Source organism: Pinus tabuliformis, chromosome X (assembly GCF_031772625.1).
Source record: "Pinus tabuliformis cultivar Carrire ecotype Pingquan chromosome X, CPIR1, whole genome shotgun sequence".
NCBI lineage: Eukaryota > Viridiplantae > Streptophyta > Pinopsida > Pinales > Pinaceae > Pinus > Pinus tabuliformis.
Genome location: NC_142308.1, coordinates 3,401,320 through 3,417,448, shown reverse-complemented (window position 1 = coordinate 3,417,448; position 16,129 = coordinate 3,401,320).

Genomic DNA, 16,129 nt, shown 5'->3' with positions numbered 1-16,129 from the left:
CCTGATGGCTCTCCAAGCTCCTTTGCTGAAAAAGTACCTGAAGATGAGCTTTGATGGCTATAAAACTTGTACCATTGGCTCTTGAATGCTCATAATACTCAAAAAAAAAAAAAAAATTGCTCCAAAAGGATATCCCTAGTGAAAGTTATGACCCCCAGAAGTTTTCTCCAGTTTGACCTAAAGAAACTCCATTAAAAGTGGATTAATTGTAGTTAGCCCTGCTAAATTTGGAAAACGCACCTAAAATGGCGGACTCCGCCAGACTTGACCGCGTGGTTTGGGTGGCATTGAATGTTAAGGGGTGTAGTGGTCACATGGACCGACTACCCCACCACCGACGGAACTGTGGAGCCAACGGTTATGAAACCGTGGCATTAAACTGTTATCGCTTCCTCTGCCGAGACATGTGAACCTGTCCTCTTTAACCGCGAGTTGGATTAACCGCCGGGGCTAGGTTTGTGGTCATCGCGTTCTGGTCATATCATTTGGGGGCTGGCCCCCTTTGCCGCCGCCCATACATTTTCCAACACATAAATATAAGTTCTAACCCTTTGTGGTTAAGAACTGCTGCGTGGGTGGGTCGGCCGGGCCTATACACTGGTAGCCCGGAGACCTGCAATCGAATCCTGCGGACACACAAAAATTTTGCCCAATAAACCTGCAGTCTTGGGGCCATGCGGCGGCCTCTGGGTAGGCCACGTGGCATCCATTAATTGGCTAGCAGAGAATATTCTGTGGGATATTCCAAGGAATATTCAAAGGAATATTCCCAAGATATTTTTTTAATATTTTTTTTTATATTCAAAGTCAACCCAAGTCAAATTGGACTTTTGCATGAAATTGTGAATTTTCAAACCTGAATAACTTTCACATACAGTGTCGGATTTGAGTGCCATTCACGGCTACAGGGTTGTATTGACGAGGCCTATCCCGTCGTTCTGGTTTCAACCAATTCTGAGCAACTCAAAATTTGAGCATTTTTTCCACTTAGGACATGATCACTTGATCACACCTCCCAAATGGGAAGCTTTTGGACCCCAAAAGCTCTATGATTACTGAAAATGAAGACGAGGAGACTGATTCTCCACTCTTCCAACCTTGAATAACTGAAATCTTCCCGACTTCATCAAATTGAGCTTCTCATCAAAAGATAAATTTTCCCTTGAATTCACTGACCAACCGTTGCTAAGATTGACTGAGTCATGATGCAAATTCCTGAAATTTGCAGAACAACAACTATATTTTGCAGAAAGCATACTATTTCTACAATGGTAAAACTTCATAGAAGACTTAAAATAAATTTCACCTTGCCAACTGTTCACATAGCGAATTTTTGCTAAATGAGCCCTATACTTATGCCGAATACCGACCAAGTTTTCTCGCCATACTAATCTACCATTCTGTAACCAACATTGACCCATGCTGAACTGTATGCCCTCTTTACTTGCATGCCTTTCCTTCTCATGGAATCTTGCACCGCTTTGCATCGACACTTCGTTCTCTGCACCGATCGACACCAAAGGTATCTTGTGCAACCTTTTGTCATCTTCTTTCAAAGACGAACTACTATCAGACTGAAACATATCATCATTTATATCAACAATAATATGAAAAGGAAACTGTACAAAATCTTGTTGTTTAACCATCAACAAAGTTGGATTTTGACTTGCATTAAATAGCCTTTTCAATTACCCTACATGGACTAAAGAAGATTTTATCTTCTTCTTATGTGCTCTCACTGTTACACAGTAATTTGTCACCATTGGTCACCGTCCCTGTTACCCCTTTCCCATACTTTGGAGGACTCATTCCGGGACCTGTGAGCAGTGACATAACTTAAAAACACTTGCATTATGTTCCCCTAAGTATGGACTTCATGTGCCCTGAAGACACCTCCTGCAAAATATCCCTAAAAAGTGCCCTTTTTCCATTAGCGCAGGTCCACAGTGTACTACTCGCGCCAATGAAGGAGATCCTCAAAATAAGGCGCGCCCATTGGCGCTCTGTCTTAGAGTAACACCCGCGCCAACCAAGTTTGGAAAATAATTTTAACAAACGTGCGCCCGGATGTTTTTTCCCTTCAAGTCATGAAGTCTTTTGAGGATAAAGCTAATCTTCTAGATGTTGAGATTCATCATCTATCCCTTACATCTATCCGTAGCGGCTTTTTGGAGATAATTCCAATCCATAATGGGTGTCTTGATGCATTGTATCTTCCTCCCCTTCTCCATCTATAAAAGTCTGTCCTCATGCATTTGACAAGCTAGTTTTTGAGTAGTAGTGATAACGCTTGTCTTGAGTGATAGTAAGAGTCTTGAAGCATAGGGAGGTTATGCTGCCAGAAGTCTGAGCTGTGTAGTCATAATCAAAGAGAGAGAAAGGTCTATTGCAAGACATATGTAGCTGCTCGCCCAGCCAGAGGAGAGATTCAACGTTATAAATTTGGTTGTATTTTTCTCTGTCGATTATTCATTAATAAATGACTATCGTTATGGTTCCGATCTTATTGTTCATTATGATGATGTTTGACCTATGTCTTTTCTGACCGATGTATAGTTGTATTTAGTGGATTTTATGCTTGTATTCGCTTCGTTCTTTGCATGTGCAGGTATCCATTCGCGGAGATCATGAGGATCGTGAATTGCCAGAGCAAGGGAACGAGAGTATCAACTCGTCTACGACACTAGAGTTGGACCCCAGGTTGGTTCTCATAATCCACTTTCAATTTGCAACTAGGAACTTGCATGGTAGCGTTAATTGATTGTTGCTAGACACATTTTGGGCTAGTGGGATCGCCTCTGTCCGCAGAGGGGATTTACCTCTCCAACAATTTGGCGACTCCGCTGGGGAAGCTATTTGTTGTTTGATTCATAAACCTTGGACGGAGCCTGAAGTACGGCTAGGTAGCCTTCGAAACGCTATTGCTTTGCATTAGCGAAGTAGATCAACGCCACTTCAGTCAATCTCCGGTTTGGTTTATGAACCGAACAGCTTGGAGTTTGTCTTGCATTTTGGTTTTCTCTTGCTTGCTTGTGTAAATAAGCTTTCTGGGTCAGTTTTTAAGTTGTTTCTTGCTGTTTGATCTGTCTGAATACTGTCGACCAGACCCTGGATTGCTTGATTTATTTTTTAAGCCAGCAAAATTTATTAGCGCGTTTTTCTACCTGACAGTCGCGCCAGTTGGCGCAGGTTGCACAAAAGCAACTCGCGCTAATCCCTTAATAGCTCGAGTTACAGGCTGACAGTCGTGCCAGTCCTGTGAACTTTGCCAGTTTGTTTGTTGGAATCTTTTTAAACTCAGATTTCTGTCTTTTTACATCCTTTTCAGCTGCTGGAGTGTGTCAGAACTCTGTTTGACTGGTTTTTTACCTTTATCCTTCGGGTGTTTGCCTTTTTCCATCGATCTTATATCCCAGCCCTAGAGCATCTAGTGGCTTTGTACATCGAGCCTTCCGTGGGAGTTTTTGATTCTTTGATTGTCCAGTCAACTCTTTGGTTGTTTTCTGCACTTGTCTAGTGGTTGACAAAACCTTTTATTGTGTGCTTCGAGCAATCTACTTATTGATCTTTTGGATTTCACTTGACTTCGTTTTGGGCTTAGATCACATAGTTCATTGAGGTCTTTGTGAGGTTTTTGACAGATTGTCTTGGTATTTCAGACTTGGTTCTACTTGCATTGAGTGAAATTTGTCTGTTTACTTTTGTTATCATTTCTCGAAATTTGTTTAAATGCATTATGCCATTTAAAAAAAAAAAAAACAAATGATCTTTTTGCATTATATTAGTTAGCATTTTTCATTGTTATTGGCAATTAGTCACTTTTTAAGAAAAGAAAAAAAAAGTTTCATTTATTGCTATTAGCTGCATTAGGATCTTTGTTGATTGTTTGGTGATCATTTTGTTTGTTTGAAAATCTCAACTCTTCTGTAGTTAGCATTCATTGAACGGAATGATATATTTTGGCATATAGTTTGCATTTAGGAGATTTTGAGAGATCACATACGGTAGGACCTAAAAACTGAAACTTAATCAAAGATCAACTGTAAAACGAACTGAATGAATCTAACAACGCATTGGAACTTAACGCATACATTCTAGAGGTCTAGGCTAGAGACGTGTTCCGGCGTCGTTAAACCTAGTCACTGTTGTTTCACATTACGGTTGGGTGATTCCTCCTCTTGTGACTCGATAGTGGTCTAGCACAGATTTGTGCTCCCATGTACCGTCGAGTATATGTGGAGACCCCACTAGGTTATCATCCTTTATCCACAGGAAGTCGTGTCTGCCGCCTTACAAGCCGTAATGCACTGAACACAGTATTCGGGAAGATTGACTGCCGTACGGGAAGTCCTTGGTTTTCATCTGATTGCCAAGGTGTATAAGCAGTTTTATGGATTGTTTGGTAAACCCTTTGCCTAGAGTCTCCAGAGTAGTCACTTTTGATCCTTTTCGGACTCCTTAAAAGAAAAGGTGCCAGTGAGCGTCTTGTCACTTCGTGCTCATTAAACATTCGAAGGATACTAGAGTCACCTTTTTGTCCTTTTCTCGACTCTTAAAACATGAAAAGGTCAAGTTCAGTTCCTTTGTCTTAAAATTTATTCGACCACGATACACATTCACCCGGTTAGATTTTGTTTGCGTTAGTTTGAGTAGGGTTTTGTCTCGTTAGATTCCCTAGGATTTTGTGAAGTTTCATCCTGGCGGAATTACCAATTTCGTCTTCCGAGATACCGGTTGTTAGTGAAACTCTTTCTGTTGTTCCGAGTATACAACCGATTAGTTCTCGTGCTCCAGGCGACGAGACTTACGAGTTTCATTGGAACCCTGTTTGGGAACCTTCTGAGGACGGTATCCCTTTTTGGGAATACACTTCTCCTCGTGTTTCAGTCCCACCATTTTCTTCCGACATGGAGGACGTATCCCCTACTTCGACTGACGAATCCGTTGCGACGAGCGGTGAAATTCCCACCGCAACGGAATCTACGCCTGTTAGTAGCACTCCTAGACTACCTCCAGGCTATAAAGCAATAAGCAATGTTATGTCTTCTGGAACTCCCTTCACGAGTTCCATTTGGTCACAACTCACTTTTTCCACTACGGAACCTTTCACTCCACAAAGTCGCAGTACGTCTGTTACCTCAATCACAACCGCTCCAACGGTATGTGTGGCTTCTTCGACTCCTATTTTCAGTCGTCCTTCGGCTTCTTTATTCGGAGTCTTCGATCCTACATCAAACGTCCCACCTGAGGGCCCATACGATCAGTATGTACCACATCTTGGTGGGCCTTTGCCGTCTCAACCGATTGTTGAGATTTCAGTTCCGCTGTCAATTGATTGGGGCTCCACCTCTTTTCATGGTGGCCAAGCATCGTCTGCGCCATCCCAAAGACCACCTCATCAAGACCTACAAGGACAATCTTTTCAAGGAAACCCTTTCGCCTCTGGTGGTCCATTTTTCACCTCTTATGCTCAACCTTCTGGTAACTCAGGTCAATCTTCTGTTCAACAAGCCCAACTTGGTATCCAGCAAGGTTATCCTACTGGACAAATTGGTCAATCATTTGTTAACCCAAACCAACCCAATGTCCAGTATGGTCCGATATCTGGACAAGCTGCTCAACCACCTGGTCAGCCCACCGTCTAGTATAATCAACCCTCTGGGCAAGTCGGTCAGCCTCAAACCCAATTAGGCCAACCAACTGCCCAACCCACTCGACCATCTGGTCCGTTAGGACAACCTTCAGCTGTGCAACAACAACTCCATTCCCTGCAGGTACAACCTTCTGGGCAGGTAGGCCAACTTCAATATCAACAAGGTCATCCTTCTGGCGAGATAGCCCAACCTACAGGACATCCTTCTGGCGCTGCTCAACTCGGTTTTTTGCCCCAAGCTGGACCCCAAAACCCGTCCGGTCTTCAAGTGCAAGTTGGAGTTCAATCCCAACCAGTCTATCAAACCCAGCCTGTTTCTCAAAATCAGTTTGGAGTCCAGCCACCATATGGTTACCAACAACCTCAAGGGCAACCTTTGTTTGCCCCATATCAAAATTATCAACAACTGCAGGCGAGTCATTTTCAGAATTATCCGCAACCATATGGTGCTCCGCAGGACCGTTTGGTAATCCATGGAACGCTGGGGGGCAGAATCCAAATCCCTACGGACAAAACCCTATAGGGCCAAATCCGTCCGGACGAAGCCCATGGGGGCAACTGCCAGTTGGTTGGAACCCTGGTGCTCCATCCCACCAGCAACCCCAGATGTCCTTCAACCCTTAGTTACCTTTCTTAGCGACTTTAGAATTACCGGATGTGTCCAAACTGACCAATGATCCTATTCTCCATAATCCAGATTGGCCTCCGGTTCCAACGAAAATTCCCGGTGACTGTCCAAAATTCGATGGTAAAGCTAATGAAGATCCACAAGCTCATGTCATGACTTATCACCTGAGGTGTTCATCCAATTCATGGCTTGATGATTCAATTCGGCTTCGCCTTTTTCAAAGGACTCTCACTGTCTCTGCAGCTATGTGGTATATTGAGCTCAATCGCGGATCCTTTCAGGATTTCAACTCGTTGGCTATGACATTTCTCACTCATTTTTAGTTGCCCATTCGATATGAAACGGGTACACACCTCCTGACATCCTTAAGACAGACAACGACTACGCATATCTTTGATCATATTCATGAATGGAGACGGCGTAGACGTATGATCAAATTTTGGATTCCCGACCAACTTCTTACCGATTGGTTTACGACTTCGTTCGTTCCTTCAACAGCTCGGGACATTGCCATGGGAGCGTGTGTCACTGAAGAGAAAGCTATCGCGCGCGCTCAGTACCTTGAGTTGGTTTATTCTCAGTCAGGTACATTGTATGATTATCTGCCTGACGCCCCGAGGCCAGGAACATCTAAAGCCCCGCCAACACCAACTGTTGACGATATTATTGGTTCTGTTAATTCGTCCTCGAAGAAGAATTCCGTGAACCCTAAGAAGAAAAAATCAAATGCTTCGAATGAACATACTTCTCAGGTAACACCCACTTCGAATATTACTTCCGAGGTCAATGCCATCCAGTCCACCACGACAGACAAAGCCTCGAAAGGAAAGAAGAAAGGGAAAGCGAAGAATAAGCCAGATCAACCTAAGCAGGACTCCCCTAAACCTCCGCCCGAGGACGGTGCCAAGCGCAAACCCAAGTATCCTTGTCTTATCTGTGATGAAGATCACTATACCAAAGACTCCCCTAGGCGGTCCGAAGTTAGTCGTTTGTTGAAAGGCGCTCTCGGGACTCCTGCAGTGCTCAAAGAACCCTTTCCCTCACAACAAACTCAAATGGTGGCTGACCCCTCTCAGCCTCCCTCTTCCTTCGGTTCTCAAGTGTTTATGGCTGGAACAATACTTGTCAATATCAGTACTCGAACAAAAGATTATCCCTCATCTGCCGGGAAAGAGCCTGAGGTCCCCTCCAGTGCTCCTCCGTTCAGTTCAGGCCCGCTCCACATCGAGAGACCTAGTACTGAGACGCCTATTCGACCCCCTCCAAAAGGAGTACTCCAGAAATCTTCTTACAACCCAAACGCCCGTGCTGCACAGCACTACAATATCGTTGAGGACTGAGCTCAGACTCCATCGGCTATGTCCGCTTTAGAAGTTCTCTAGAGCTGCCCTTCTCAGAGGAAGTCCTTGCTATCCGCTATCGGTGGCATAGACCCGACCGACTCGGATTTAATTACTTTTGACTTTGAACGCCATACGCAGAGACTGCCTCCCCAAATCGCATTCCTTATACAGGTTATTATTGATTCCAAAACGATTCATCGTACAGTCATTGATGAAGGTGCTTATACTTGCATCATGTCTGTTGCCTGTTGGAAAGCTATTGGATCTCCGACGCTGAGCCAGTCTCCCACGACCTTGGAAGCTTTTGATGGAAGAGCATCCCGTCCTTATGGTATACTCCAATGTTTGCCCATCTCTTTGGAAGGGAAGACGGTCGAAATGGAAGTTGAAGTTGTTGATGCTACTCTTACCTACAACCTCCTTCTCGGACGTAGATGGATATACGCGATGCAAGTTGTAGCTTCATCTTTGTTTCGTATCATCCATTTCCCTCATCAAGGGAAGATTGTTACTGTAGACCAGCTGTCATTCTTCGCTTCCTCTTCTGAGGGCAATATTCCTTTTGTGGAGCATACCTCCAGATCATCTGAGAGTTTGGGAGCCGGGCTTTTCAAAGATCCCGCCCTCATGGGTGTTTTTCCGCTCCCACCTCCTAACGTCGCTTCCATCAATATGATTACTACTTTTTCTGATCTGTGGATCCTCCCTCCCACCGACCAAGTAGATTCTTGGGGCGACCAGATGCCGTTGAGTCCGGCCGAGCTCAACTATGTCGAGATCATTGCTGCATCGACTCCCTCTTCTGAACTTGCCCTTTCGAGCAACGTTCTCCATCCATCCTCAGGGCTTGTAGATGAGACTTCTTCGGATCCTTTAAAAGAAACATTCCCTTCCGACGAAGCCATTATTGAGACTATGTCTCTCGAGGAACCCCCTTGGCATGATTCTCACCATTGTTCCTCGTTTCTCCCTGCCCATCAGGATATGTTTACTTGTCTCGAGCGGTTTTCTCCTTGTCTCCCATTTCAAATCCTTCAAACACCTATCCAAGTTTATCAAGTGTCCTCTGAAGGAAATTTGGCGAACATTACGCAAACCCAGCCCATCGACATCTCTGTCAAACCAGGGATTGTCGAGCATCTTCACATTGGAGTCACTTGTACTCCGGAGGAGATTCAACTTTATTCCAACCTTTTTCGCGAATTTCGTGACGTCTTTGCATGGTCCTATGAAGAAATGCCCGGCATTAATCCCAGTATAGTGGTGCATGAGATAATCACATACCCAGGGGCTAAGCCTGTTCGTCAATGTTTACGCCCTGTACACCCCAGAAAGGCTGCAGCTATTAAGGTCGAAGTAGAGAAGCTTCTTAAAGCTGGTTTTATTTATCCTATCCCGCACATAGATTGGGTTTCCAATATCGTACTTGTGACTAAAAAACAAGGTACAATCCGTGTTTGTGTCGATTATCGTGATATTAATCGGGCATGTCCTAAAGATAATTTCCCCACACCATTCATTGATCAAATTATTGACGAGTGTGCCGGAAGCGAAATGTACTCTTTTATGGACGGTTTTTCTGGATATAACCAAATCAATATTTCTCCCGCTGATCAACACAAGACCGCCTTTATCTGTCCATGGGGCACTTTTGCCTATAAGAAGCTCCCTTTCGGTTTCAAAAATGCCGGTGCCACCTTCCAACGTGCAATGTCCTATGCTTTTCATGACATTCGACACATTGTACAGCCATATCTGGATGATCTTCCAGCTCATTCAGCCAAACGTCAGGACCACCCTACTCACCTTCGCGAGATCTTTCTTCGCTGTCGACACTACCGAATTAGACTCAATCCTCACAAATGTGTCTTCTGCGTTGAATCCGGCCGACTTCTCGGGTTTGTCGTCTCCCAAGAGGGCATCCGTTTGGATCCCCTTAAAGTCGAGGCTATAGTGAACCTTCCTCCCCCTGCTTCTTTACAGCAATTGCAAAGCTTGCAGGGTAAAGCAAATTTTTTACGACGTTTCGTTCCAAACTATGTCGAGGTGGCCAAAGGTTTCACACGATTACTAAAGCGAGATGTCCCTTTTCATTGGGATACCATGGCTCAGGAATCTTTTGAGCGTCTCAAGGGTCTCCTTGTTTCTGCTCCATTGCTTCATCCTCCGAACTATCATCGTGACTACACTCTGTATTTGGCCGCCGCCGACACCACTATCGGCATGGTTCTCGTTCAAGCTGACGATGATGGCACTGAGCATGTTATATATTATCTCAGCCACAATCTTTTAGATACGGAAACTCGATATGCTTAGGTCGAGAAGTTGGCTTTGGTCGTCGTTTGTGCCGTCCAACGTTTCCGTCATTATATTCTGCTGCGCACTACTACCGTGATTTCTGATTGCAACCCCATGACGTATATTTTGTCACGCCAGTTGCTGGGGGGCAAGTAATCAAAGTGGATTGTCATCCTCCAAGAGTTCGACTTGGAATTTACCACTGCCAAGTCCAAGAAATCCCTTGTCTTTGCTGAATTACTTTGCTCTTTTCCATCTTCTTCCCCGCCCTCTCATACAGAGGATCAAGTTCTGGATGAGACTTTATTTCTCATCAGCACCCTCGACCCCTGGTACGGGGATATCATTATATATCTGCAGACGTCCTCCTTTCGCCCTGGCATGTCCAAAGACGCTCGGTGAAGGATTCGTCATCAGTCTCAACCATACCGTATCATTAGGGACACACTATACCGCCTCGGCACCGACTCTGTTCTCCGCCGTTGTCTAACTCTCGAGGAAGCTGAGCGTGTCTTGAATGACTGCCACTCTGGTGCTTATGGTGGTCACATGTCCATATATGCTATTGCCCAAAAAATCCTCCGTGCCGGCTACTTTTGGCCCTCTATCTTTAAGGATTGCATTCTTGCCGTCCGTTCTTGTCATGAGTGCCAGATATACCAGCGGAAGATGCGAGCGCCTCCCGCTCCATTGCACCCTGTTGTCACTGTCGGCCCTTTTGTAAAATGGGGCATTGATTATACGACCTGTAACCCTCGCTCGGCCGGGGGGCATGGGTTTATTATTGTTGTCGTCGATTACTTTACTAAATGGGTCGAGGCGATGCCTACATTAACTGAAGACGGTCACACAGCGGCGCAATTTTTATTCAACCATGTTATTTCGCGATTCGGCGTTCCTCAAGCCATCGTCACTGATCACAGGAAGCATTTCCGTAATCATATGATGTCGGAACTAACAACCCAGCTAGGCTTACAACATGATAGTTCGACTCCATACTACCCTCAGTCCAATGGCCAAGTTGAAGCTATCAATAAGATTTTGGTTACAATGCTTCAGCGTACCATTGGCATGCATAAGTCTAACTGGCATATGATGTTGTTCCCTGCCTTGTGGGCCTACCGAACCTCCGTGAAGGACGCTACTGGTTTTACTCCATTTCAGCTAGTTTATGGACTAGAGGCTACCCTTCCAATCGAGTGCGAAATCCCTTCATTAAAATTGGCTGTCGAACTGTTTCCCAACACTACTCCATTAGAAGAACGCCTTCTTTACCTGGAACGGCTAGATGAGACCCGTCGCCTAGCCTCTTTGGCCATCGAAACACAAAAGAAGCGAGTCAAGACTCACTTCGATCAGACTGTACATCCACGTTCTTTTGTTGAGGGAGATTTAGTCCTGCTATACGATCAGGCAAAGGATAAGCTGGGAGCAGGAAAGCTCGAGCCTATGTGGCTAGGCCCTTACATTGTCAAGAAGGTTTTGCAAAAAGGGGCCTACGAGCTAATTGATTATGAAGGGAACCCTCTCGAGAAGCCCCGAAACGGGCTGTACTTGAAAAAGTACTATGCATGATTTCGTGCACCTCGTTTGTACATACGTGTGTTTTTAGCAAGTGTGTTATGTGTGTATGATTTCACATTTTGCGTTGGTGTGAAGGCGTAACTACCACTTATTGTGTCTTTCGCTTCTTGTGCAGATGTCTCATGCACCTTATGTTGGTTTCGCTGATGGTGCCTACCGCAGTACTCGCAACTTGTCCTCTGCGGCGTGGGTGATCTATGATCCTCATGGCGAGCTAATAGATTTTCAAGGTGTCTGTTTGGGTCGTACCACTAACAATGTCGCTGAATATTGTGCTGTAATTGAGCTACTTGCTGAAGCAATTAATCTCGGCATTCGTGCATTGGTAGTAAACCTGGACTCTCAACTTGTCGTCCACCAGCTCAACGGGCGATATTCCATCAGAGACCATCGCATTCTAAGGTTGTATTTACGTGTGAGATTGTTAGAAAGGAACTTTGATTTTATCACATATCAGCATATTCCACGACAATTAAACACATTATCTGATGCATTGGCTAATCATGTATTAGATATACATTTGCGTAATTTGTAATCAAAACATTATACAAGCAAGCACATGAAAGCACAATAATAAACCATAGGCATATGTATATATATACGTGTGTCATAATGTTTGCGCCGTGCGTGTTACATAGTTCAAAAAATAATACATGTTCATCCTGATAGATCCTGGGACGACATGTCCCTCAAAAATATGCAAAAATGAAACCTAGGCATCTAATCACGGTGATGCTCATGATAGCATGTCACCGCTCGCACCAAACGTCTCAGCAGACGGTGGACGTGAGTCGGTACTCCCACTGTGTGCCTCTGGTACTCGAAGGGCACGTTCGCCAGCCTAGCATAGCCCGAAATCTCTTGGGTAAGACCCTCGCGATTCTGCACCAGCAACTCCTCCCCTCTGGCACCCCTTGCCTGCTGAGGGTCGGCTGTAGGTTGATCTCTACGAGCTATAGGAGATATGCCGGCTGGTCACTCTGGGCCTAAATCTGCAAGTACATATGACTGTTATCAGAACATACATGTATTAACAAAAAAATGAAAATACATAAAACATCAAAAAATGAAGAAATCATACCCAGCTCCTCTTCCCATTCCTCTTCCTCTGGCAGTGGGAGGTCTGGGTCTCCCATGAAGTTAGTTCCCGCGTATGGCCAGTCCTCCACTACGATCAGCTGATGACGGAGCCAGATGAAGAACTCGGGCCGCCAAGACATCTGCTGGCCCCCTCCTCCTCTGGGCATCAATGCTGCCCAGCGTGCCATCCTAGGCTCCCGTGGCAATGGATCAGCCACTACAGCTCCCTGCATCCGAAAGAGGGGTAATCGTTCCAAGAAGAACGACACCACTATCGAGCCATACCCGAACTGTTTCACTTCTCCGCGCTTACACTTTGTGAGCTGCCTTTTGATGTTGGTAGTCACTGCTGTAGCCCAGTCAAAGATGGTGGGGCTAAGGCATTCTGTCGCTAGTAACAGATGATTCTTGCTTGCCTCATGGGGCGCCTGTACCCCAGCTGCACGCGTGATGGTGAACAATATCACCTTAAGAGCCAAATCCTGGATGGTGGCGATATCCACCTTAGCACTGTTTCTCCCAAACTGTGCTTCTGGACACACTCGGTCCTTCACCTCACCCATCTTCTCTCCGGAAGGCCTACTTCCGGTCAAAATGGGGCTCGCCCCTCTCCGTGATAGCCCAGTAATGAAATACACATCAGACACGTCCAGCTCTAAGGTTTGGTCCCGTAAGCGAAATACTTGGTCATCCACATCCCAAGCATCCACTATGAACTGCAATAACTCAGGCTGAGCTCGCAGATAAGGCGTGAGGAAGAACTTCTTGAGACCACAATCCCTCAGAGCGTTCATGCATCCCTCATCCTCGATGGCCAAGGCATCTACAACATCATGTTCACGTTCTTTCCATTCCACCACCATTCTTGCTTGTTTCCTGCACCCACAAGGATGAATAAGTCATTATTGGAACAATGATAAGCTTACAAATCAACCAAATTTTAAAAATAATGATGAAATTTAGGGTAAAATTTAGTTCGCGCGGTTGGCGCGACTGTTTCTAAAACAGTCGCGCCAATGGCGCGGCACCTTGGGGTAAATCACCCCATTGGCGCGGACCCGTGCCGGATACCCGCGCCAATGGGGCGCGGCCCTAAATTTCAAATTCCTCCTTGCAGAGGTTCAATCAGCGGACAAAATGCATAAAAAAGGAATGGAAATAAAGCTAAGGACAAGACCTCTTACCTGCTCCAGACGGCGGCTCGATTGCTTTCCTGGATTGATCACAATCGACGGTTGAAGTTTGCACCCAAAACCCTCCAATGGTAAACTCACAAGGTGAAAGGTAAAAAGTGAATTTGTTTTTTACCATTTCGCTATTTTATAGCATTTTTTGACCTAAAATGCATTAAAAATATTATTTGTTGAGTATTTTTGAATATATTTATATCAAAATGGGTTTTACGCTGTTTTTGGTATGATGACAGGTGTTGGTGCAACTCAAGCGACGAAACGAGCTCCTTTTTTCTACTTTTTCAAGCTTAATAAAACATTTGAAAAGGTTACTTTGAGGTCCGCTTTTAGCTCTTTTCTGACCGTTTAAAGACGAAAAGATTGCCGAGTTACTCCTCTTGACTCGTTAAACGTTAATAAGAGGCGGTCGTTTTAAGTTCTTTTTCCTGACCGTTAAAACATAAAAAGATTACCGGGTTTTTGTCGTTTCAAACTCGTTAATGGTTACGAAACGACGTGGTTTTGATCGCTTTTTTACTTTTTCAGGTCGAAATCACTACTTATGAAAAGTACTCCTCGATCGTAATGGTCGGGCGGTTCTTTCGAGCATTGTTTTATACTTTTTCGGGCTCGAGAGACACAACTTTACGAAAAAGGACACCCCTGGAGTTTCCTTTTTTGCTGTCTTTTCAAACTCTCTAAACATGAAAAGACGCCGAGTTCTTCCTTTGTCAGACTCGTTAAAACATGATGACATCGGATTCTGTCGAAATGACGCACCACAAGCATATGCTATCCCCATCAAGCTTGTTAAAAATAATTGGGGTACTCGCCAGAAATGGCGGGGGAAAATGGAACCATAATTATTGTCGTGTCGGCAGTATGTCGCTCTTGAACATGGCACTTGTCTGCTTTCGTGTCTGGGTGGGGATATCTCATCTCATTTTTCACTTGCCTCCGTGGATTTGGATAATCCTATTTGACCTCTCATCTGCTCATTGCCTTGTCACCATGACCTCTGATCCATTGATGTCAAATACTGCCAATTCCACTATCGTGCCGCCGATATGTTCAAGAGAAGTTGACCTCTGCAGAGAAACAACCTCCCTCTGATAGCTCACATAATCCTGATTCACAATATTATCTCTCTGTCTCGTTTCGATGATGTGGGAAACATCATGGCCCACCTTCGATCAAGGTCACTTCCTGTCGACTTCAGCTCATTATCCAGGAAGCTGATCTAGAGACTCCCTTCCGGTGCCTTGGAGCCTGCATGCCTCAATGGCAGGTTCTTCGTGTTCGACGTGAGGTTTTCATCATTTTCGATGCCAGATCACTAATTCGCACGCCGTAGATTGTACCTATAGTACCTTGAGGGCCATTGTCATTATTGGTGGTACCTCTCGCATCTGTTAACAGTTTTCATTATTGACTGGTAATCAGACGATGTTCGTGCATGTTCGACTTCAGCTCATTTATTCGCATGCTTGAACTTGTACTTTTGTTCGGGTCGAGATGGAGCGCAAGACCCTGGATTTTGTCTGTTGTAATCCAGGCGTGATTCTTGTTACATGACTCATTCACTGGATGGCTGCGACCATACCTGAGTCTATTCATTGATCCTAACCAGATGGCTGCGCCCATATTATGGATCTAGATTATTATGTACTCTCTTATGGATGGCTGCGACCATACCACATATATCATGTACTTGAGCTATCAATTGTATATCTCGATGCAGATTCTCGACGGCAGCTACATGTGTTCTTGTAAAGCATTTCACCCCTCTCTCTCTCTCGGGCCTCATGCTTTAGGGGGCATCTGTTACACAGTAATTTGTCACCATTGGTCATCGTCCCTATTACCCCTTTCCCATACTTTGGAGGACTCATTCCGGGACCTGTGAGCAGTGACATAACTTAAAAACACTTGCATTATGTTCCCCTAAGTATGGACTTCATGTGCCCTGAAGACACCTCCTGCAAAATATCCCTAAAAAGTGCCCTTTTTCCATTAGCGCGGGTCCACAATGTACTACCCGCGCCAATGAAGGAGATCCTCAAAATAAGGCGCGCCCATTGGCGCTCTGTCTTAGAGTAACACCCGCGCCAACCAAGTTTGGAAAATATTTTTAACAAACGCGCGCCCGGATGTTTTTTCCCTTCAAGTCATGAAGTCTTTTGAGGATAAAGCTAATCTTCTAGATGTCGAGATTCATCATCTATCCCTTACATCTATCCGCAGCGGCTTTTTGGAGATAATGCCAATCCATAATGGGTGTCTTGATGCATTGTATCTTCCTCCCCTTCTCCATCTATAAAAGTCTGTCCTCATGCATTTGACAAGCTAGTTTTTGAGTAGTAGTGATAAC